We start from the raw sequence: 27,048 nt of genomic DNA on the forward strand, positions 1-27,048 counted from the left end.
CAAGTTAAAGGTGAAAAATGCTGAAAGCTGTTTAAAGAAAAATACAGACCATTACCTTATGATTCTGTTCTTCAGAATTAGGAAATTTGAAGCTCTTTTAATTGTTTCTCCTAGTGCTTACTTTTGTATTTCCAAATTACATGCAAATTCTACCAACTTGATGTTTATCAATTAATAAAGAATCTACTGTCTTTCCATTACAGTAAATAGAGATTTACCTTTTACACTCACCTTATAACCCAGTACAACAGTTACATTATTTTTTGTTCGTTTGTTTTGAGGTGGAGTCTCTCTCTGTCACCCAGGCTAGAGTGCAGTGGCATAATCTTGGCTCACGGCAACCTCCACCTCCCAGGCTCAAGTGTTTCTCCTGTCTCAGCCTCCCAAGTAGCTGGGATTACAGGCTCCCACCACCATGCCTGGCTAACTTTTTGTATTTTTATAGAGACTGGATTTCACTATGTTGGCCAGGCTGGTGTCAAACTCCTGACCCCATGATCCACTCGTCTTGGCCTACATTATTGTTAAAATTAGTATTTGGTTCATGCATTATTATGAGTAAGTAAATATTGTTACTTTCGAGCCAGTTAACATAATCAAAATTACATTTCCTTCTGTGTGTAATGTGTGTGTGTGCATGTCTGTGTTTTTTTTTTTTTTTTTTTCTGGAGTTTGTGATTAATACTTTTCTCACATCATAGAGTAGTCTATTAATTAAAATTTATGTTCATGTAACTTCATTTAATAGAAGTAAAATAGTGCATTCAACTATCCATCTGGTCAAACATCACATAGTCTCTCAGTTTCTCCCATTGCTGTCACAATACCTGGAGAGGAACATAGCTTTCAAAGGCTGCTGCATAGCTGTGGCCATAATTCTAATTTCCTTCTCAGCACTGCACAGGGAGAGGCAGTACATTGTAGAGCCTACAAGTATAGACTTTGAAGTAAATCCTAACTGTGTTCAAATCTTCATTCTTAGGGGTGTTATGACATATAAATGAATTAATACATAAAAAGTGTTTAGAGAAGTTAATTTACAAAGTTTGATGACATGTAGTATTTTAAAATAAAACTTTTCTCCCTGCATTGGATCTATAGCTTCTTCCTTCTTGGCTGACTGTACAGTTTCAATAGAACATATGCTCCAGGAGATTCTTGAGAAACGATGGGAGATAAACTGATGAGATATTGCATGTTGAAAATATACTTCTTCTACACTTACATTTGCTTCCAAACAAACCAATCATGTAATTAAATTAATTAAATTGTAATCATGCAATTATTCAATTAATTCATTGAGTAATTAATTAAAGTGCTTTTAAACATCTCAGTGAAGTAAAATAAGGATTCCTAGCATCAGAAATTAGTAAGTTCTGCCACTGAAGATTCTCAGTGATTACTGAGACCAAGCAAAACAGTTGCCACATGTAATGAGCTTATGGAACCTCACCTACACAAAATTAGTTACCTCTACTCTCTAAACAAGCCTGCCTAGAACTTACCATTCCTTAACTGCTAAACCATGCCTCCAGGAATCGTAAACTATTTTCATTACTTGTAATTCTCCCTGTTCATTATAGTTTGTAGATTTTATATATATGAAAATCAGTTTAATTGCAAATAGTATCTTTGGCTGTAACTTTACTGAGAAAATACACTGTAGCTATCAGCAAATATCATACATTTACTTAAATCCTTACACTTAAAAAGGAGTAGAAAATCCTGAGACACCAAATATTTCAGGGAAACCACATTCGAACCGTAAATGAATAAAACAATCACTGTGAACAAAAGGAAGAAATAACTACAGTTCAAGAAAACAAAGCTAACAGAAGAAATAAAACTAATAGAAGAAAAAGACTAAAATATTAAAATAAGTAAATAAATTTAAAGTAAATATATAAAATAAGTAAATAAAAATATTAAGATAAATAATATTTATTTTGTATTTAATATTAATGTAAGGAAAATGATAAAAAAGGAAATAAGCTTAAAGTAAAGCAAATAAACAAACAAGTAAAAATGTTATGTAAAAATTTATTTAGACTGGGCGTGGTGGCTTACGCCTGTAATCCCTGCACTTTGGGAGGCAGAGGCGGGCGGATCATGAGGTCAGGAGATCGAGACCATCCTGGCTAACATGGTGAAACCCCATCTCTACTAAAAATACAAAAAATTAGCCAGGTGTGGTAGCGGGCACCTGTAGTCCCAGCTACTGGGGAGGCTGAGGCAGGGGAATGGGTGAAGCCAGGAGGTGGAGCTTGCAGTGAATGGAGATCGTGCCACTGCACTCCAGCCTGGGCGACAGAGAGACTCCGTTTCAAAAAAAAAAAAAAAAAAAAAAAAAAAAAAATTTGGTTTGAAAATAAAAAAAAAAAAATTTCCACTGGAGAGTAAAAAAAAAAAAAAAAAAAAAAAAAAAAGAATAAAATGTTTTTAAACAATTCCATTTTTGGAACTCAAAGTCATAATTGATGTTCTCCCCTATGCACAACAAAACTGAATAACAATAACAAAAGTAGATTCTTAATAAACACACTGAATAACAGATGGGGCAAGTTTATAGATAAAATTACCAAACAAAGAACAAGCAAAAGTACTATTCTAAAGCAGAAATAAAATGCAAAGAGATAGGGCATGTATGTCCCTGTCTTAATAACATCCCTTGTTTAAGATATTCTACAACATAAGATGGAGAAAAAAAATCAAAGAAATAACAAATTAGAATCTATGAACTGAAGAATTAGAGTCTTTACACTGAAAAGTACCACCAAGTGGCAAAAGTAAATTAAGAAAATTATCCTGAAAAATATTCATATAAAAATGTTAAATACTGAATAGGAAAAAGTGTAAGTTTTCAGAAAAAAATACATAGAATTGGTAATCATACTAATATTCACACGTGGTCACTCCCCATTACATAAATATTTACTTTCTGACAATATCATTCTTGCTAATCTGATTCCTTTTTTTTTAAATCAGTTTCCTCTTGTTAGAATATAAGATATTTGACAATAGAGTATGTATTGTTGATGTTTTTATACTATTATTATTATTACTCTTTTCCCAGCAGTAAGTGTTGTGTCCAATATGTATTAGGTGTTTAATAAGCATTTACTAAAGAAAATAATTAACAAACAATATGCTATTTTTTTAATGGACAAGACACTTAACCACTCATACTCAGTTGCCTAACAGAAAAATAAAAAAAGCAGCTACATGAGATGGTTTCTGTGGTTCCTTACAGGTTACATTTTTGTGATTCTAGTATGACTATTTATCTCCAAAAACTAATTTACAACATTAAATCTTAACTTCTCAATCTCTTTAATGGCTGCTCTGTAACAGTCAATATTTGTCTTATGGTTGTTACCCTGAATATAAACTCTGTTTCTATATTGGAACATTGCTGCTCTATGAATCTTGGTTGCAGGTAGATTGACCCCGACTCTAGAAGCCAAAAAGCCCAGATAAAGACAAACTAATGATCAGGACTCCCTTGTTTTTAGACCACGAGCGAGTGACCTAAGTACAACACTCAGATGCTCTTATTCAGACGACAGAGAATCCATTGCAATGGCAGGAGGTGCAGTGGTCTCCAGGAACAGAAGTGGCAGTGATGACAGCAGCTACATCCAGAGGCCACAGTTCCTACCAGCAGTAGAGCAAGCTGTGGCATCTAATGATCAGCAAAATTACAGCACAAAATGCTTTGCTGAACTTGTTTTGGTCACAGGACTGGATATTGCCTAACTTCCTTACTTATTTCCATTTTCTGTTTTTTTTTTTTGAGCTACCCAATACCTTTTAATTCGTTTATTTTCAGCTTACAACATCTCCATTCTGCTTGTAGGCTTCCAGCCAAAATTGCTGACTAATACCTGGCAATAGCATCATAAAGCATTCCTGAAACGGCCTCAGAAAATTCTTAGAAATATGTTTAGAAAAGTTATGATTCCTTCATTGTTAAAAATAATAGTGTCAAATTAATTATTTTCAGTAAATATACATGTGATTAGTATTCAGCAAAACAAAACTATTAATGGTAGATTGTGAGCTTTCAGGCTGAAATTTCTCTGTATTTCAAATGTTCATTGTGTGTATGTATATGCATTTATGTAACAGAAGCTATCATTTATTGAACTTAAAACAATTAAACAATTGATTATACCTACAAAAATTGCTGAAATGCTATATATGAATAATTAAATTAGAATGTTAAAAAGGTTAAAAATAAAAAGATGCACAAATATGCTAAGATAATATTAATAAAAATGTAGTATCTGTATTAATGTCAAAATTAGAATTAAAAGCAAAATCATTCAATATGAAAACAGATTTAAAAACATAAACCAGGAACAATGGTGAACCTTTAATCCCAGCTAGTTAGAGCCTTCAGAATTGCTTAAGCCCAGGAGTTTGAGGCCAGGCAGGGCAATATAATGAGACCCCATCTCTTAAAAAATGAGAACACATAAAATATATTTTAATTCATACATTTGTGATACATATTTTAATTTTAGTGCTCGCATTAATCTTCATGATATGCAATACCTTACCTTACTTCTTTTTCTTTGATTAAGCCTGGCTCAAAGTCCACATGAGCAAAAGTTGAGAAGGATACAGACCAGACTATTAAAAATGGAATAGGATAATGTGTTCCTTATCCAAGTTTCTGGCACAGAGCTCCTAAAACCATTGGGATTCCCTGAGTAACAGGAATGTCTTTTGTTATTCATAATGAGCTCTTTTTGATGACACCTAAGTTTATGCTAGTTAGATGAACTAGGATAGGGCCTCCAGCTAGCCTCAGGATGGATGTGGCTAGCCTCCAGAAAGACCAAGTGATCAAAGTGTTGGTACTTTTAGTCCAACTCAATGACTTCTAGGAAAACTAGGAGAGGCTGGAGAGTAAGCTCTATGAAAACACTTGAGGCGGGGCACGGTGGCTCACGTGTGTAACCCCAGCACTTTTGGAGGCCGAGGCAGGCAGATCACAAGGACAGGAGACGGAAAACATCCTGGCTAACATGGGGAAACCTCATCTGTACTAAAAATACAAAAAATTATCCAGGTGTGGTGGCATGCGCCTGCAGTCCCAGTTACTCAGGAGGCCCTGTCAGTAGAATCCCTTGAACCTGGGAGGTGGAGGTTGCAGTGAGTCGAGATCATGCCATTGCACTCCAGCCTGGCAACAGAATGAGACTCCATCTCAAAAAACAAACAAACAGACAAACAACATGTGAACACCTAAATTTGATGAGCTACCAGGCTGGTAAACACATCAAGGTGTTGTGAGTATGGTGCAATCAGAGAAAACATGGAAGCTCTATGCAAACTCCCAACCCCATCCCCATACCTTGCCCTATGTATCTCTTCCATTTGATTGTTCTTGAGTGGCACTCCTTATAATAAGCCAATATGTTTATTAGTTTATTTACTAATAAGTAAAGTGTCTCCATAAATTCTGTGATCCCTCTTGACCAATTATCAAACCTTAGGGGAGGGATTTGGGGCACTCCAATTTATAGCCAGCCAGTCACATGTATGGGTGGCCCAAGGCTTGTAATTAGGGCCTAAAGTGGAGTTAGTCTTGTGGGATTGAGTCCTAAAGCTGTAGAGCCTGTGCTAACTCCAAGTAGTTACTGTCAGAAATGAATTGAATTGTTGAAAACCGAGTTTCATCCAGAGAATCAAAAAATTCATTGTTGGTATTGGAAATCAACCCAGATAGAAATATCAATAGGGGACTTATATAGTTTACTGTAGCAATCCTACTATATATGTATGTAGGTATGTATTTATAATCATAAACATGTATTTGCTTTTTACTTTAGTTTTAAAATCTTTTAAATAGTGTGTACAGAAATATGGTAAATGTAGTTTCTGATTTCTTATCATCTTTGATGCCTTCTCTTTTAGTGTTGCTGTTATCCTATTTTAGTGCCTATTATCTGCTTGAGTTCCAATTACTTTGATACTGCCTTACTAGGTATACAAAATGAAATAAAGTTCAGTAATGGTTAGTAAAATGATGCAACAAGTTTAGGTGGAATGTTAAAATGAGCAATATCACTAAGCAGCTGAAAATGTGTTGAGATTCACTAAATGCTATATAAAAGAAAGCAAACAAACAAGACTTCATTACACAGTTGGCTAAGCTCTGTAACTGATGGGAAATCCTCATTGCCTTATGACATTCAGGCTTTCATTAGTGATTTCAGGCCAGCAGAGGGAACAAAATTGAATGCATGCTGCCAAGGTGAAGTTTTAAGAGTATGATTTTGAATTTATTGTTAAGAATCATATAAAATTAATCAATAGTAAATAGACTAGAAATGTCTTTATACAAAATGATAGAAGGCTGTAGTCCTAAATCCAGAAAGCTAAACATATTCTGAAAAAGAAAGTTGTTAAGTCCATCAAACTTATATTCTCAGGGTTATTTGTATAAAAGATAATGATGATTAAAGGAAAATACTATACACATAGTTCTCCATTATTTTCTCATAAATTTGTTGTTAAATAAGTTACATGAATGCTTTCTAGAGATGAGACATACAGCAAGAACTACATATGTACTTGTACATGAAATAAAATCTTTAGTGACATCTCTGATAGCCTGAAATGCAATTCAAAATCCAAATATCTATATTATCATGAAGTAATCTCTCTCCAGGCAAAAGAAGCACATCATATGTCATATTTCTAAACTTTTAGTAGGAAGAGACAGCCTTGAAAAACTAAACAGATTGCTCTGCAAAGGCTTCTGAACTTGATTTTTTTTTTTTTTTAATCACAGAAAACTGCCATCTATCCGTAGAAAATCTCAACCAAGGAATTCATAGAACTTAGACATGACTAGACTACAAAGCAGTCCACAAGGCTCTCTTAGTCTAATTAAGAGTGGTGTAACAATATTTTAAAGACATTAATGGGATTTCTAAAAGCTAGTTATCAGCTTTCTAAATTATATTTACAGCATTTTTTTCCAAATAAAATGTATCAGCATGTAATGTATAATATACATTTCTTTGACATTATTTTATTATATAAACGTAGACTATTTTTTTTTTAAGAGACAGAGTCTCACCCAGGCTGTAGAGTGATCTTAGCTCAGTGCAGCGTCAAACTCCTGGGCTCTGGTGATCTTCTGGCTTCAAGCTCCTGAGTAGCTGGGATTAGAGGGCAGGCATGAGGCACTACAATAGGCCTCAATATTACCTTTGTAATATTCTAACTAAACCATATTTGAGAGGGAGGAATTTTAGTATTTTTGAAGATTAAAATAATTATAAAAACACATTATGTAAAAATGGTAAAAAAATAATAATTTTAATAATGAAACAATTAGTAAAAATTAGTATACATTATTACTAATATTTAATAAAAATTATTACTAATATTCTCAAATAAATTTGATCAAAAATTATAAGTTAAAATATGTGTATTTTTTAACCACACAACATTAAACTTTGACTAGTTTCCACATATAAATCTGTATTTGAATCAATGTGATTTTAAAACACGCTTGGGATGCTCAGCTTTTCAGTTTAATTTGGTAAACTAAGTGGCCTAACTATAACCAAGAATCACTTTTAACACATCAAAATATCAAAACTTGAAAGGCCTAGAAGTTAAATCTTGTAATTTTAAATTAAACATATTCAAAACCCATTGAAGGTAAACAATTACCTAAACATTACACAACTAGAAGGGGACAAGGCACCTTTAGAATCTAGTCCCTTGACTACATCTCTATTTCCTCTCCATTCTTCTTTTGAGCCATCATTTTCAATTACATTAACGATGACAAAAATGTCCACAGGTGAAAAAATTAGAAACAAATTATTGAAAATCGTGTAAACTAAGCTTTGTTTATTATTGTTTATAGTCTCATTCAAAAACAAAAACATGCATAAATTACAGGTTTATCAGATATTCTGAACTATCATAAACCATAGCGTGGCACAGAAAAACATAAAGCAGACACACACATATAACAGAAATTTAAACTCTGGAATCTAAAAGGTTAATTTCATGTTATCCTTTTATTAGCCTAGCCTTCTTAAATTTTAACAAACATCATTAAATATTCTCTTCCATTCATACATCTGGCCTTCTTCAGATTAGTGGCACTCCTCATCAGTCCTGAGATTCAACACTCTATATTTAACCAATTTAAATCTACTCATTCTATTAAAATAAATAATCATTAACTCTGGAACTCCAAAGATAATGTGACTTGAAAGTTAAATATGCACTGAGGGAGAAGTACTTTCTTTTTCTTTTTTTAACTTTTCTTATCAGAGGTAATTTATTACTTACATGAATTAAGACTGAGTACCCTCAAATATGCTTACTAATAAGGAACTGTTCACCTCATTTAGCAAATAGCCTTTCTCTTGTTCTGTCTTATAGATCATCTCCTACTTTCAGCTCTTACCAACATTCCACTTAGTCACAAGAGCCATTGAAAGAACAGTCCTTTGAGGCAATAATGTAAGGTAAATCTCTTTCCAAATTAAAAGCAAAATAAGTGGTGTAGCTCAGTGAAAATGCTGACTCAGAGGGATAAGTGGTTTAGCACTAGCTTCGTCACCAGCAACAAAGTGTGTTCATATTTGCCTTATAGCAAAAAGGTCAGTGATTCTCAAGTAAACAGCTCCCTCCACTGGTCCAACCATCATTATATGCTCTGAAGCATAAAGCCCCTGGAGTTCTACTAGAACCTCATCTGTTTACAATCCAGATGACAGAATACTACCCAGAACTGTTTGAGAATTTCCAAAAACTAGATTTAAAAGGTGGATCAGCCAATAGCTAAAAGGTAGCAATCTCTGCAGAGCAGTAAGACCTCAGTGGAAATGTAATTAGGCAAAAAAAATAAGTATAAATACCCGGACTCCTTTCAGAGACACCGAGACCAATGACTGGAAAACACACTATGAAAAATATCTTGCAGCCCTCAGAGGATGTGATGAGACATAAAAGAGAGGAAAAATGATCTCCAAACTACTGTCAAAGTATAAAGGGTCTGTCTAGGTACTGGCCTTTGTTTTGCTAATTGGGTATTAAAGTTCAGGAATGATCGGAATTAGTTATAGTAGAGACTGAATACGTCTTTGCTCTTCTTTCATAAAACATTTATCCTCTTCTAAAGAACATTTTCAGTTCGAAGGGGTTCTCATTATTAACTTATCCAATATTTCTTTGTAGTAGATATAATCTAGTCCAATCTCTTTGTTTTACAGATGAGGAGGCTCAAAAAGGTAAAATAGTTTACTAAAATGTTTCTCATCTGAGCCCTGGCCGTATCACCAGATAAATGAGGTCTCCCTTATAAGACAGTGGTTCCCAAAGCATTGTGCTTGCCCTAGCAGCAGCAGCATCACCTGGCACTTGTTAGCAATACAAATTTTGGGGCCTCACCCTAGACCTGTCAATTCAGAAACTGACAGATGAAAGGGAAGCAATCTGTGTTCTTTTGGGTTTGAGATGGAGTCTCTCTCTGTCACCCAGGCTGGAGTGCGGTGGCACGATCTGGGCTCACTGCACCTCCACCTCCAGTGTTCAAGCAATTCTCCTGCCTCGGCCTCCCGAGTAGCTGGGACTACAGGTGTGCACTACCACACCTGGGTAATTTTTGTATTTTTAGTAGAGATGGGGTTTCACCATGTTTGCTGGGCTCGTCTCACAATCTGTGTTTTAATAAGCCCTCCAGATGATTATGATGTCCATTAAAGTTTGAGAACCTCACTCTGACAAATGTTATCAAAAATTTAAAGTTAATATATTTAATATAATTAATGAAAACAAAAAATTTTAACAGTGTTCTATGTACTAAATTTTAGTGAGGATAAACAACTTGTGAGTTATATACAGATAGATTGTCCTTAGGCAATCAAAGGTGGACAAATTGTTCTCACCCATGCCTAATGCACCCCTCCCAATATATCATTCTACTTTGGCCAAAAATACCTGTTTATTGTTCAGTTTCACTCAGAAGATAATTTCTATTTGATTTTCTTTCTTCTACAATTTAACTAAATTCCAGATCAAATTAACTTTCCTTATTAGGGAAAATATTTTAACAAGTTTCTGTTAAATAAATAATTGGATACATATAATTTAGCTGGGTCTCATGGTTTTTGAGATTCCTGTCACGGAGATAAAAATCACTACTCGAAATCACTGAGAATGATAGTTCTCTGCCTTAGCTGCATCATTTAAAGCTGCTCTTTCTAACTAAAGAGTTTAGGAAAAGACTGATGTTTGGATCCCTTTCATATGCCACGAAAAGGCTCTAATTTGTAATGGGAAGCAGCCAGGACATCAGAATTTTTGAAAGTTCTCCAGGTTAGTCTAATATGAACTCAAAGCTGATGTGAAAGTTGAACGTGAACGTTGCTGGTACTAAGATGAAATCACTCCTGTCAGACCCGGACCAGGTACAGCTGGGAGGTCATGAAAGAAGAGGACTCATCTGTGTTTGAGATAAGAATTAACAACAAGGCTTTTCTGAAGTCTACAAAAAGTTTCTATACGTCCTATATATGTTTCACATCTTACCTTAACTGCTTTTTCTGTATGTTCACATATGTTTTTTTCAACAAGGTTTATCTAAGAAATTTTTCAAGACAACAGTATTACAGATTACATGCTCTCACAAGAACACTTGCCTAGCAATGGGTATGTTTACCAACGTGCTGACACCAGCTCCAGAAATGAGCTTCTGTGACCAACATACCTTTATTTGGAGCAGTTTATGAGGACTCCTTTTTGCCTTTAAAAATTTCTCATTACCTCAGATTGTCTGGATACAACTATGATTTTTTCATAACCTGTGTATCCTGGATTACAATCCTCTGTCATTTACTCTCAAGTAAAATCATTTTTTGGCAGAGCCTCTCTCTTTCTGTTTTTATTTTAGGTTGACATTGAGAACAACTAGCATAGAATAATCTTTAATTTGGCATCCAGAGTTGTATTAAAACAGCAAAAATCAACCTGCACCACCATCGCTACAACAAACTTACTATGTAAATATGTCTGGTTTCAGTCTACTGAATTGGCTTACTGACTTTACCATTTCCATGTGAAAAGAAGAAAACTATGTTCAGGAGGATAGAAAATTGAGTGTTTGGAAGGCAATAATGAAGGGCAAGCAATTCTACCACTATGAACATATATTAATTGCCTTAAATATCTTATCCCAATCCTTCCCCAAGTCCAAAGCTGCCATATTGAAGTACAGCTTTTATAGATAAGTAGTTCATAAACCTCTGCCTCAGTCAACAATGGCATTTTGGGATTCTATGCGAGGTTTATTTGCTTGGCTAGACAGTTTCTTACAGTCACATTATGGTCCTTTAATGAAAATGCTATTCTTGGCATATAAAACCCCATTGGCAACTATTTGAGTAGATTTCTAATATATATTCTGACTTAGTACCCTTTGGGAAGAATATCAACATCTGTGTCAGAAATGTAAAATTCGTACTTTCAGATATGTATGATGTACTATATTCAACAAGAAAACAAAAAAGGAAAGGAAAAGAACAGAAAGACCAAAAAAAGCCATTTTTTAAAAAATGGGGAGATACCATTTAAAATGCAACTTCTGACCGGGCGTGGTGGCTCACATCTGTAATCCCAGCACTTTGGGAGGCTGAGGCGGGCGGATCATGGGGTCAAGAGATGGAGATCATCCTGGCCAACATGGTGAAACCCTGTCTCTACTAAAAATCCAAAAATTAGCCTGGAGTGGTGGCGGGAGCCTGTAGTCCCAGCTATTTGGGAGGCTGAGGCAGGAGAACTGCTTGAATCCGGGAGGGCGAAGCTTTCAGTGAGCCTAGATCGCGCCACTGCACCCGTCCTGGCGACAGAGCCAGACTCCGTCTCAAAAAAAAAAAAAAAAAAAAAAAAAAAAAAGAGACAGAGAGAGAGAGAGAAAGAAAAAGAAACAAAACTAGAATGTTTAGCAACACTAGGATGCAAATCGTCATAATATAGGAGAATGAAAGCCAGAAGCTGCGTCTCTAATGCTCACTCCTTTTAGGGCACACTCTCAAGTTTGCCACGGTTCCTATGAAGGCTGTTCACACATTTGTTAACTACCTGGCCTTTGTTACTGATGGGGTTCAAGACATACTACCTCAAAATATGTCACCTTGGCAAATGAATATTTTAAGACATTTGAGAAAACATTAGCAGCAGGAATGTCACCACCGCTCCTTGTGCTCTTCTTCCCTGAACCAGGTCATAAAACATAATAAGGGCATCCTGACTTTCTCCTGAAGCTGATGATAAAACTTTCGTGTTAGGAGTGCCTTCTCTATATCTGGAAGAAAGGTACATCCTTATGTCTCAAGACAAGGACACAGAGAAGAATCAGAACACACAGGTATTGCCAATCGGGATCTCCCACTCCCCATTGGTTTACTTGCATTAGATCACACCCTCTGTGATCTATCGTGTTTCTCCACAACTATCCACTATTCCTTAAACCTACCACAAAAAACTCTTAGTTTTAACTATGTATGGGCTTTTCCTTTCCTCATGAAGACTTCCATGACATGCAAAACTAAATTGAATACATTTGTGTGCATTTCTCTTGTTAATTTGTCTTTTATTATAGGGCTTTCAGCCATAAACATAAAATGAGTAGAAAAAAAGATATTTTCCTCCCATAGATTAGCCTATGCTTTAGTGGGCCTCGGGTTTCACTGATGAGAGTATTAATGCTATGTGGAAGGATGAGTACAGAATGGGGCAAATCTAAAGTTAATTTTATTGGGCTATGGTAAAGATTTCTCCCTGTGAAGTCAAAATGATAACCTTAACTTTGTTAAATGCCTTTTCTACTAAGTGATCTGAGTTCCATGAAAAGACCAACCTTAAATAAATAGTACTCAGTTCAAATGCTCTTTAACAGTAAGTACAGGAAGGGCAAGAAAAGAAAGAAAATAAAAAAGGGAAACATGTAAAGAAATAATATTTTAATTAAAAAAAAAACTTGCCTGTATATATAGATGGTTAATAAATCCCAAATGTCAATATACATTTTAAATTATAATTCAGAAAGGACTAAATAAATCAGTTGATGTATGTACATGCTGTGAAAGTTGTCACAATCAAAATGCAGTCACTAGTGTTAAAAATAAAATAAAGAAAACCCTGACAAATACAGCTGGAAAAGGCCAAAGGCCATGAAGAGAAGGTTTTTTGCTTGTACGCTCAATAATAAAAACTATCACAAAAGACTGTAAAAGCAACGACCTTTTGGCATAATGCCATTACACCTTTAATGCCATTGTAATAGCATTACAACGGCATAAAGGCCATCACAGCTGTATACAAAAAATACTCTGCAAGGACATCTGCCCAGCAACTTCTTGTCTAACAGACTGGCATCACCTTTGTTATTCATCTTTGTAGTCAAAAATAGTTATTTCAAAACAATTATGTCATTCTCTTCATTTTTTTTCTTTAAAAATCTTTTAACTTCCTTTACCTCTCTGAATACGTACATAGTTTACTCTAACACAGGTATTCCCATTGCAATGCTTATACCCAAATAAACATCTTTTTCTTTTGTAGTGCTTCTCTGTTATTTACATTGACACATATGGTGTCAGAAATGGGGACTGGAAAGGAGCACTCCTGGGAGGTATTTGTGATTTTTGGAACCCGTGTGCAGTAGTCACTGGGGTTGAGTTCTTCCCTTCTATGGCCCGCCTTTTCTGCCCTTGTGAGTCTTCTCTCTGATGGCACCTCACTCTTTGTGGTAGAGGGCTTTCAATATTGTTTGGGGTCTGGTTTAGATAAGGATACCTTAATAAAATGATAAAAGACTTTTTGTCTTATTTGGTAAGTTTTTTTTTTTTTTTTTTTTTTTTTCCTGGTATAAAGACATATGTCTTTCTGGATTGAGTATTCTGATTTCTTCAGAATTTACATTTTCTCTGTGAGGCATATCTTTTCTGATAAATTACTTTTGGTTGGTCTGCATGCCTAGTTGAATATTTTGTTTGATCTGCATGCCTGATTTAAAATTTCAGTGAATACTCATCTTGGTATCTTTGACTTTGTTTGACCCTTTCCCCTTGCTTGTTTCTGAAAATCTTTCCAGAGCAAAAACAAACATTCTAAGTGGTGATTGCAGGATGGCTAACTAAAAGCCACTGGGGTTTGCCACCATGTATAGCATCAGTCTAAACTCCTGACATGCCTCTATAGAATTTATAAAATTTTCTTTGTTTCTGAGAGATTGATAAAAATCATATTGGGATTCCCAAACATTAAGGCATACCAAGATTTCTAGGACTCTAGCTGGCTACATAGTATGGCCCATTCTTCCGCATATTTTTAAACTGATGGGTAAAATTACATCATGGAAAGTTCAGAGCTAAAACAATCATTATTCCAAAAACCCGTAACTCTAAGTAAACATGTATAGGTTTCTATGTTCTCTGCTATATACATTTTTTTCTGCCTACTTTGAATCTGCTGACTTTTCCACTGGCATTCAGCTAGAACTCACTGCTTATGGCATTCCAGCCAAAATGTAAAAAAAAAAAAAAAAGAAAAAAAGAAAGAAAAAAGTTTTTATGGGATTTCAAAATAATGGCTTTATAAATTGCAACAGCTCTATGGTTTAAAACCTAGTAATCTAAAAGGTAAAGAATCAAATGTTTATAGAAATTAGGCACACAGATCAAACAGGTCAAAATCCTGACCTCAGAGCAATAATATAAGATTATCTCTGACATAAAAATTTTATATTTTCTACCATGCAGAGGCCAAAAAGAAAAAGCACCTCTGCCCCTAGTCTTCCAAGAAGATGGTAAAATTATTCTCTGCCTGAACTTGGTAGTCTAGCAAACCAAAGTAACAAACAAAAAATGCATTCATTACTAGTTCAAGGCTACTAGGAAATTTTGTTTTTCTTATACAATTCAGAAAAAAAAAAAAAAAAAAAAAAAAAAACTAGTTAAAATGTAAACATTGAAAGAGGAAAGAAGGTGAAAGAGTGTTTTTTGTTTTTGTTTTTAATTAAATTGTCATTGTATCCAAAATTTTGGCCCATAGCCATCATTAAACTACCTATCAGGGCATGTACAGTTTAGTCTTGTGAACAGGTCCTGATTGTAACAAAAACATTATTTTGGTTCAACTGTCTTTTATAAACCAGTGTGATTATATTACTACCTCATGACTAAAATTCTAGAATGAAAGCTGTAAGGTCTTTATTTGTGTAGGTACACATGTGTTTAGGTATAGTTATGCATATATACATGTAATATATCTTGTGTCTACAAAATAAATTCTGGCATAGTCAGCCAGAAGTCCCTTAAGGAATTCTATTTCTTTTGGCTTAGATAAATGGACTGTCATCTAAAATATAAAATAATAATTAACTGAAATGGTTTCCAGTTAATGTGATGTAAGTAAATTTTTAGTAAAGAAGCTGGCTTTAAAATCATTAGTAAATTAAAAAAAGAAATATCTTCAAAATTATCAGTATTTTTGACAGTTTTATACTCGTCTCAGATAGATATTTTAAAGTGTCAGGATTTGATACAAAAGTTACAAAACTTTTATAAAACCCAGCCTAAAATGGAATGACCTTTGTTCGTGTAATGTTTGATAAGACTAAGTTAATATTGTTGGTTTAATGAAAGTGACTGTATCTTATGAGTTAACAATAAAATATCCACATATTTGAGGTTCTTACTTAGGTAAACACCTGGTATTCATAAGTTATGATGACTATTTTTACCTAATATCTGTTTTAATAAGTAATCTAGGTAAACTGTTTTAAAAAAGTTAATAAAGTGGGTGATATGGTTTGGCTCTGTGTCCATAGCCAAATCTTATCTTGAATTGTAATCCCCACGTGTTGAGGGAGGGACCTGGTGAGAGGTGATCAGATCATGGGGGCAGTTTCCCATGCTGTTACGGCGATAGTGAGTAAGTTCCCATAGGAGCTGATGGTTTTAAAGCGCCGCGCTTGCTTGCTCTTTCTCTCTCCTGCTGCCATGTAAGGTGTGCCTTGCTTTGCCTTCGCCTTCCACCATGATTGTTAACTTTGATGAGGCCTCCCCAGCCGTGTATAACTGTGAGTCAATTTTCTCTGCTTCTACCTTTGCTGATATGGCCTGATGCTGAAATGTTTATCTTGAAGTTCTAAAGAAGAAATTCTTCCTCTAGTATAACTTCTTTCTCTATTCTTGTCTTTTTAAAAATTTAACTGAACTTTCTCCGTAAACAGGGAACTTCCCATGCTTTTAGTAAAAGCCATGTATTACCCTGCTCAAGGTACTAGTTTTCTTTTTACATTCTTCTGTAATATAGTTCAAACTCATAAGTCTGGACACCCTCTTACTGTGTCTCATTAAACTCAAGTGCCCTTTTCATCAGATTCAACCTCCCAGGTTTTCTAAGTGGGCTTCCCATAACAAGAAACAATTTCATTATAGGAGGTTTTTCTTTACCTTTGTGGTTAAATCCATGTAAATTTCTGTATTGCTTTTGAAGTTTTTAAAGTATTTTTCTGTTTGAAAGAATATTATTTTACACTGACCTGTGAATCTGTTTTAATCAATTGTTTTGAGAATTTTGTCATTTTTGATGGGCTTCCCCCAAATCAAAATTCTAAATTAAGTCTTTTTGACCAAGAATTAATTTTGGGATTTCCCAGTGGGCCCCTGGAGAGCATCAAAAAAGTGTACCTCTCATCTTGTAGAGATGTTAAATAATTAGACTTATTTTGTGAATTCTATTTGAAGCATTGCCAAATGATAAGTGACGCTATCTTTCAGTGACATTTATGGGTATATTAGTAATAAAAATGTTTTAAAATTTATAAAAACCAAATATGTTTCAGTCATAATTTTTGTTATATTAAATCTTTTCTAAACTTATATTTGTATAGATATGTTATTAATGTGAGTGTTCTAAAGATTACATGAAATTTATAAAAGTCTAATGGTCCTGATGTGACAATGTTATCATGATTATGGTCATCATAAAATAATATATGTAATAGAAATAACTGAATTTCCTTGTCAGTTGGGAATTTGCATAAAACCTTTGACTATGGCTATTGAAAGATTTTATTATCTACTGTTTTAAATTCTTCTCCAAAAATATTTGCAATCAGTTACAGCCCAAATTTACTTTTTATGGAAAGGATTTTTGCATGCATTCTTAAACACAAATTTCTGATAACCCTAAGGTTAATGAACTAAAAAAAATTGCCAGAACTCTAATAAATAAACTAAAGGGTTCGTGAAACTACTAATCAAGATCAATTAAAACAAAATGATAACATTAAATTAAGTAATTGATGAAGGTTCCCTCTTATGGCTTTTATTTAAAACGTTGTTCATTCTTTACTTAAATATTTTGTTTTCCAGATTTAAGAAAATTTTCTCACATATGCTAATCCATAGTTTACAATAATTTGGTAAAGTATACTTTTGTGAACAAATATGGAAGCATTTGCTTTTTCTACCTATTTTATTCCTCCAAAATTCAGAAACTATTCATGAGTATTCTTATTTGTTACGACAGTATGATCAGTTACATAATTTTAGTAAAAATATGCTCTCTATTTATAATCAGGATACAATTAGAAGCACTGGTTATATTATCAAGACTTTGACTGAAATTGCATTTTAAAATGTGCATAAAATGCCTTGTTTCAAGAGTCCCTAGCCTTACCATGAGTGAGTGAGTACAAATTGTCACTTCCTGGCGGGCTCAAGTACTTTAAGATTGTAAGTAAAATCCAAAGTCTGCCTTGGTTTGGCTTCCTAGCCTCAAGAGGTTTTAAAATATGAAATTCCTATACAAAGACAGAAAAAGTTCTATTCCTAAAGAAAAAATCTATGATATACCTGCTATTGGATTGTAGCCCTGTGCATTGTTTTCAAGTTCTCATTATCTACCTGTAGTTTGGGCTAGACCCCGAACTCTCCTAATTTCCTATAACATTTGGCTACAACTCTGCAACTAAAAATAAACACTACTGTGTTCCTAAAGTTCGATAAGCTGAAACCAGATAAATTTTAAAGAACAACCCTCATGACTGATATATGGGCCATACAAAAAATAGTTCACCAAACCACTCAATGTCATGAACAAAGACATTCACAGTGACCCAGGAGAAGCTGACATTTTCATGATGTAGGAAGCTTTCTTTCAAGATATCAGAATAAAATTTCCTATCAAAACAAGAATCTTACCCATCTTAATGCCAATCTTTTCCCTTGGCAGTATAATGATATAATTGAAATTTCACAATCAATAGCTTTTGCTGGTAACTTAACAGAATCTAGCCTGAAAATTCCTTTAATATCCCCTGGCTAAGAAAAGGTCTGTGCTATTGTTAACACAGCATGCTGGACCTGGAAAAATTCCTCTTCAGAAGTTAAAAGCCATATACACAAAATAATAATAATAATAAAGGCTACATGGTTACAACAGATCCTACCTAAGTTCCTATGATCATTTGACTTTTTCAATTATTTGCCTTTAAGCCTAGGTCCATGGCTCAAAACTGTTACTCAAACTGAAGTTATCATATTATTATTAATTTTACTTTATATTTCTCCTTTTTAAACTTTGTAACTATTACTTGTTAATTTTTTTTTGCAGAAGTACAACTACTAACAAAATTATGATGACCCAAAATAGTTGATGACAAATGACTATGAAATAGACAAAATTTAACTTAATAATGGAATCTAGGTAGATTTTGAGAGTCATTCTCGTCTTGTTCAAGTTCATTTCTTGTTCAAGTGTGGTTAAAAGGGTTCTGATACTGATTCCTAGTCACCAATCATTCTTCCCAAATGTGAGATGAGACCAGCAACCAAGACAGGACCATTTCAGCACCAAGGGATATCAAAACCTAACTACAAGATGATTGATCAGTGAAACATTCAAAGAAAGATGTTAATCAAAAGGGGAAATGTGAAAGTTGTCAGAATCAAAAGGGGATCATAAATGTTAAAACAACCCGGACAAACAGCTGAGAAATGGCATGAAGAGAGGGTTCTCATGCTTGTATGATTGATAACCAAAAGTATCACAAAAGACTCTGCAAAAACTGAAACCCTGCACAAAGGCCGTTGCAACCTTATACAAAAGCTACTTCTGCAAGAACATCTTCCCAACAACAACCTGTCCCACCTTAAACTGATGTCACCCTTTTTACTGATCTTTTTAACCAAGGATAATTATTTCAAAACAACTAATTCTCCTAATTTTGTTTTCCTTTAAAAACCTTGGTCTTCCTTTTCTTTCCTGAATACAAACAAAATTTACCATGACATGCATATTTCCATTGCAATGGTAAGAAATATTTGGGAACATTTATTTCCAAATAAATAAAGATCTCTCTCTCTGTTATTTAGGGTGACAATGTGCTTAGATAGTAGCAATTATTTCCTCATATTATCATATTTTCTTTGTTCTTGCCTAAATTTCAGGTGATTGACATTTTCCAGTGGCTTTGTTTTGTGTATTTTGTCTTTACAAATGCTCTGATGTGGTTGACTACAGTTTTTGAAATACAATTTTGTCAACAATACAAAATCTGTCAGATATAAAAATCTAATCATTCTAATCTTGTTTCGATGAGTCTATACAATTCACTGACTACATTTTCTTTAACTGACCTTCTTTGATCACTTCATGTATTATTCTCCTCCTCCCCAATTTGAATTAAAAAATTCTTCATATAGTTACATGAATGTCTGTTAATCTTTAAGTATAGAAAGTTAAAAAACAATCTCCCTGTCTTTTTTTCTCTCTCTCTCAATTGTACCAAAAGAAAAAAATATTTCTGAGATATATTTTGAAGCCATAGCTTTCACAGCTTTTCATTGTTTCTTTCAACATTAACAAATAGCCAAAGACAAAAATTAATAATATTCTAGATATTTAGAATTTATATTTGTATGATGTCAGCGTTACTCTATCGTCTTTTTTATTTTTTATTTTGAACTGGGGATCCAAAATCAAAAGAAAGCCATTTGTTTATTCTAGTTAGAACCAGAGCATCTTCGCTCCATCAGAGAATAATTGGCAACCAAAATTGAAGCATTCTCAATTAACATTATAGTGGTAGATTGTCATAGCTTTTCTAGCTAGATAAATAAAGTACAGGGCTTCAGAATTTCCAGAAAATTATGAATACACACATTGATGCACGTTTATTTAGATCTCTAAGGACTTGAGCACATATTCATCTGTATACAAACGCATTTAGTTTGTCGACTTTCATCCTCAGCACTACTGACATTTCAAGTCAAATAATTCTCTTCTGTGCAAAGTAAGCTGTTTAGCAGTATCTCTTTACCTTTACCTTCACCTTTACCTACTAGATGCCATTAGCACTCTTCAAAGTCATTTTATGACAATCTAGAATGTTTCCAGTCTTTGTCCAGTGTCCCTTGGAGACAGAAGTGATCCTTTGTTTAGAACCATTGATATTGTCTTTTCTAAATAAATAAGTCTTCTCATCTCTAAGAAATAGATTTTGTACATAAACTTTAAATTAAACTTGAAAGAATATTGATATCTAGTAATATTATTTGAACTAAATTGTAAATCCCTATAATCTGTAAATATTTATGGAGCACCAACTGCATGCAAATTATATTCTTTTTTGGTACTATTTAAATTCAATGTAAGACACAGGGTCAAACAGGTAATGCCTTAAACAGACATGACATCATTTTATGGAATTAGAAAGTTAATTGTGAACTACAAAATATTTACCACACTGAATGTAATTTGTCACTGTTTTTAAACTGCTCAATATCTAAAAATTAAAGGTTTATTTTGGCTTAAATTTTCTATATTCCAAATATGAAGTTTCATGATAATGTTAGATATTTTATTTACTTTTATGTATAATTTGCATTCTAATTTGTCTTATTAATACTGCTATACCTGAGAAATGCATACAAGTAATACACATTTTGATAGAGTTGAAAAAATTCCAAGATTAAATTTTCCTCTTGTAAGCTCTTCAAAGGAGGGGAAGTTGGTAGTGAGAGTGTTAAATTTTACCTGAGCACCATGCTTCTAAAATACAGAGAAGGTTACTGTATTAATCTGTTTTCACACTGCTGATGAAGACATACCCAAGACGGGTCAATTTACAAAAGAAAGATGCTTAACAAACTCACAGTTCCACATGGCTGGGGAGGCCTCACAATCATAGCAGAAAGCAGAAAGGCATGTCTCACATGGCGGCAGACAAGGGAAGAATGAGAGCCAAGCAAAAGAAGTTTCCCGTTATAAAACCGTCAGTTCTCATGAGACTTATTTACCACCATGAGAACCGTATGGGGGAAATCACTCCCATGATTCAATTATCTCCCACTGGGTCCCTCCCACAACATGAAGGAATTATGGGAGCTACAATTCAGGATGAGATTTGGAGGGGACACAGCCAAACCATAGCAGTTACAAAATCCTCCCAATAATTTGTGTTCAGAAAAACTGTAAATGACCACCTTATAAGGCCTACCTCCACCATTCCTCAATTATTACCTTGTTTTGTAAGTGCCTAGTGATCTCATTCCTCTTTGAGACATTCATTATCAATTAAAGTTCTTCTGATTTCATAGCCAGAACAAAATTATATCCTTGTCTTGTGCATTTTGTCTTTCAAAGTGGCTTTTTAAAATTATTTTTTTTATTTGTTTGCATGGTTTTTATTTTTGTTTTCATTCATTTGTATTCAGATATAGGAGAGTGGAGAAGTCAGGTAATCTCAGGAGATCCTGGTAGTCTCACAAATTATGCTTCAGCCATAAGTAGTCTCTTATCATTTAACAAGAACCCCAGATTATTCATATGCACATTCGAATTTGACTCGCATCATCCTTCTGGTAACCTATAGGCTGCTGCATTTTTTTGTGTCTTTTCATACTTCTACCTATAGCTAGCAAATGTCTCCTGTTAGAGTAATTTTAAAGTGATTAATCACGATGAGTCTCATCATTTCATTAAGATATCAGGTTCTTTCATACTAGCTTTTGTATATGTTTCTCGGCCTAAAAATGACCCACACTCCTATCAAAATCCTACTCATTTATTGTAAGCTGTCATTATATATGCCTGTCTCCACTAGAGCAAATATAGGGTAGAAGCTGAGACTCTTCCATTTTGTTATGTTTTTTCACCTTATCAGTAGCACTCAGGAAAATTGTATGCACTCCATATACATTTAAGTAATTACATGAACTGAATAAAGAAGATATAAAATAATAGAACTATTCATTTATTTACTGAAAAATAATTATGAAGGACTTACAGAGTAAACACTGTTTCTGGTGACAGGATTTCAAGGTAAGCAAGATATACAAGTTCCTTGCACACAATTAGTGATCTCAGATCATGATATGTACTTTGAAGTAATATCAACTATAAAGTTGAAAATTAGAAAGTATCTGGTTTGCAAAACAGGTAGCCCCTCACAGGACAGGTTATTTGAGCTGACACAAGATAAGGGAAGGGCCTGACCTGTATATATTGATCAGTTAGCAACTATGTGTTCTAAGCAGAAACAGAAAAAGCTTTACAGTGTTCAGCTGACATAATGTGGCCAGATTCTGCAAGCTATGGGAGGAGTAATATGAATGAAGAATGGAGAGGGAGATTTAAATTTTAAAACATCACTATTACTGCTCTGAGGAGGAGGAGAAATGAGTAGCAAGAGCCTGAATCAGTAGATCTGAAAATATAAAATGGCATTCCAAAAAAAAAAAAAAAAAAAAAGAAAAGAAATTCACTGGACAAAGGTAATAGCAGGTAAAGTTATAAGAAAATGTCATACTTCACCATGTTAGCCAGGATGGTCTCGATCACCTGACCTCGTGATCCGCCCGTCTCGGCCTCCCAAAGTGCTGGGATTACAGGCTTACTAGCCGGGCGAGGTGGCGGACGCCTGTAGTCCCAGCTACTCCGGAGGCTGAGGCAGGAGAATGGCGTAAACCCGGGAGGCAGAGCTTGCAGTGAGCTGAGATCCGGCCACTGCACTCCAGCCCGGGCGACAGAGCTAGACTCGGTCTCAAAAAAAAAAAAAAAAAAAAAAAAAGAGACTCCTTTAGTCCTATGCTTCTCACGTTTCAATATGCATAGGTGTTTTCCAGGTACAACATTAAACTGCAGATTCTAATTCAGTAGGTCCTAAGTGGGGCCTCAGATTCTACATTTTTAACGAGCTCCCAGGTAATGCTAATGTTGCTGATCTGCAAAACACCTTTTTAGCAGAAATGTTTCAGACAATGGCACGTTAAGAAAATAAGCAGAAAAACAAAATTGAAGGTTGTCATTATTGGGTTCAAGAATTCTCTACTGCAACATTAAAGTGTCAGACACGAGGGCATAGACACACTCAATTCGATTTATGAAGACAATTGTTAAATACTGGTCAAATTTGTAATGATCATATTGCCTCAGATGTTACAAACTGGTATGATTTCTTAAGTCTAAAGTTTTAAGAGACAAGGAGTAAAAAACTGCTTTGAAGACCTACTGGTGGCTCAGTTTTCTTATATCCTTTATAGTTTTGATTGGTGAAATCACTTATAAAATATTTCTATTGGCATTTCTTTTCTGACCTCTTTGGCAAAGACATTAATTCTTTCCTTTAGTATGTTGCAGTGGGGTTCCTCAACTCTTGACATCTCTTCCTTTTCCTAAAAAATTATTTTTTGGCACTTATTAAAACATTGATAGATTTGGGAAAATTCTCTGGAATGAGTAAAAGCTAAACACTCCCATTTTTACTTAAAGAACTTTTAAAATATTTTTGAATGAGAGAAACGATAAAAGTGAACCAGGACTTGCATAAAACTTAGCACACTAAGTTCCAACTCAGAATTTTTTTTTTCAATCCAATATGTAGGTCAACTAAAATGACCTCCAGCTTGTCTGGAAACTTTTCAGAGACTTACATGGTAAAAAGGAGAAACAATTTTAAATACAATAATGTGTACCATCACCTGATATCACTGTCCAGCTCTGATGTATGCCCATAGAATCCACCTCAAGTCTATGAACAAGCTGGATCAGATGTGTCTTAGTTTTTTTAATTTTAAAGTGATTTATCCATGAATTGAATAAATAAAAATAGGTTAATCTTGTGATTGACAGACAAAATAAATTTCTAAATGATTGTCACACAGCCTTTTAGAAATTGATGCAAATTTGTGATTTGAAATTTGGGAGAAATCAACAAATTGAAAAGCCTCCAGAAAAGAAAAGAAATGTCTTGGAAGGAGAAAGTCAGCAAATAATAGGCAGTCTTATGACATATTAAAATTTGACAATATAATTTGAAATTAGAATATGCATTTTCTTTAACATTATGCATTTTCAGAAAAAAAGTAAATGCCAGTTTTCTTTGTATTGAAATATATTTAAAACATGTTTCTAGTTTCAGCTTTCCTTTGCATTCCCCAATATTGTCATAATTGGCTAGAATTCCCTATATATACAAAGAGAAATTTGAAAGACCATTCTTAAGAATCCATTCCTTATGAGAATGGTAATGGGAAATCATCTCCTCATTTTTATAGGTTAATTAGTCAATACCTAAAATAATCAACTTCTTTTAAAATTGTCTAAAAGGTAAGTGTTCTAATATTGAAGGTTATGAAACTTCTACATGTAAAATGGAAGAATTGGGGCACATATTGATATTTCTGAATAAAAACTGGTGCAGGTTCTAAAGCTTTACAGCTCACTCTTAAGTAATAGTAAGTCAATTTGAAACAACTGGGCAAAATACATAAAACAATGCCTTTTGAGATATTTGGAATTACACAATTAAAGATGGTGATACTTTCAAGAGTTAAACTTTTTATATTTTCACTACATGGAATTATTAACTCAAAATGGATCGTGACTTAAATGTAAAAACAAAAACTATAAAAATCCTAGAAGAGGCTGGACATGGTGGCTCATGCCTGTAATGCCAGGACTTTGGGGTGCTGAGGTGGGTGGATCATTTAAGGTCAGGTATTCAAGACCAGCCTGGACAACATGGTGAAACCTCGACTCTGCTAAAAATACAAAAAATGAGCCAGGTGTGGTGTCATGAACCTGTAATACAAGCTAGCTAGATGGCTGAAGCAGGATATTTGCTGGAACCCTGGAGACAGAGGTTGCAGTGAGCTGAGATGGTACCATTGCACTCCAGCCTGGGCAACAGAGCAATACACTGTCAAAAAAAAGAACAACAACAACAAAAAAACCCTAGAAGAAAAATTAGAAAAAAAAAAAAAAAAATCCTTGTGACTTTGAGTTAGGTAAAGGTTTCTTATATACATTTCCAAGCTTAGAATTAATGAAATAACATATTGATAAGTTGACTTTTATTAAATCTATTTTTATTTTTTGAGATGGAGTCTTACCCTGTTGCCCAGGCTGGAGTACAGTGGAACGATCTTGGCTCACTGTAACCTCCGCCTCAAGGATTCAAGTGATTCTCCTGTCTCAGCCTCCCAAGTAGCTGGGATTACAGGAGCAGGCCACCACACCCAGCTAATTTTTGTATTTTAGTAGAGACGGGGTTTCACCATTTTGGCCAGGCTGGCCTTGAACTCCTGACCTCAAGTGATCTGCCCTCTTCGGCCTCCCAAAGTGCTGGGATTACAGGCGCGAGCCACCGCACCTGGCCAATAATTTGAATTTTATCAAAATAAAAGACTTCTGCTCTTCATAAACAGCAAGAGAAGGGAAATTTATAAGCCACAGACAAGAAGATAATATTTGTAAATCATATATCTGATAAAGGACTTGTGTCCAGAGCATATAAAATACTTTCGAAACTCAAAAATAAGAAAATAAACCCAATATTTTAAAATAGTCAAAAGATTTGAACTTGCACTTCATCTAGAAGGTATACAAATAGCAAATAAGGTCATGAAAAAACACTGACATAGAACAATCTATGGATATAAATTAGGCTTCTGAAAAAAATATTCAACAACATTTGTCCTCAAGGAAATGCATATTAAAATCACCATGACATATACTGCATACATAATGGAAAATATGAAATTTAAAAGACTGACAATATCAAGCGTTCTGAAGGAGGTAGAACAACTAGAATTCTCACAAATTGCTGGTGGGAATGTAAAATGGTACAATTACTTTAGAAAACAATTTGGCAATATAAATATTAACCATGGGCTTACCTATAATATGATCCATTGATTCTGCTCTTAGATATTTGCCTGAGAATTAGCACATATGTTCATGTAGTGACTTGTACACAAATATTCAGAACAGCTTTATTTGTAATAGCCGCCAAATGGAAACAATCCAAATATTCAAAGCAGGTGAATATACAAAGTTTGGTTTATCTCATCTTTTTTTAATTTTTTATAAAATGCCAGTTATGTAGAAGAAAATTTTAGTATATCTATACAAGGGAATATTACCAATAAAAATAAATAAAGTGCAGATACATGCAACAACATGAATAAATCTCAAAGTACTTACGCTGTGTGAAAGACACTAGACAAACAAGTTATTATACTTTATTATACCATTTATATAAAGTTCTACAAAAAGCAAACTATTATAAGTGACCAAAAGAACAGTGGTTGCCTGGGAGCAAGGAGGGAGGGAGAAGCAAGAGGTATGGATTAAAAAGAGGCATGAAAAACTTTTCGGGGAGATGAATATGTTTATTATCTAGATTGTGGTGATAGTTTCATGAGTGTATGTGTATGTCAAAATAACACATTGTATACTTTATGTGCAGTCGATTAGATGTCAATTACATGTCAATAAAACTGTTGAAAAAAGTAGTCTTTTTAATATATGTTTATGATTTCAATTTACAATGTTCTAAATATTCAATTTACTTCAAACATTCAAAACTTTTTTTTTTTTTTTTTTTTTTTTTTTTTTACTTAGGGAAATATAATTCCATTTCTCAAATAGTTTGAGCTGATTTCCCATGGGGAGGCAGGCAGGCATAGTCAGCTTCTTTCTTTCCGA

This window comes from Piliocolobus tephrosceles, chromosome 2 (assembly GCF_002776525.5).
Source record: "Piliocolobus tephrosceles isolate RC106 chromosome 2, ASM277652v3, whole genome shotgun sequence".
Taxonomy (NCBI): domain Eukaryota; kingdom Metazoa; phylum Chordata; class Mammalia; order Primates; family Cercopithecidae; genus Piliocolobus; species Piliocolobus tephrosceles.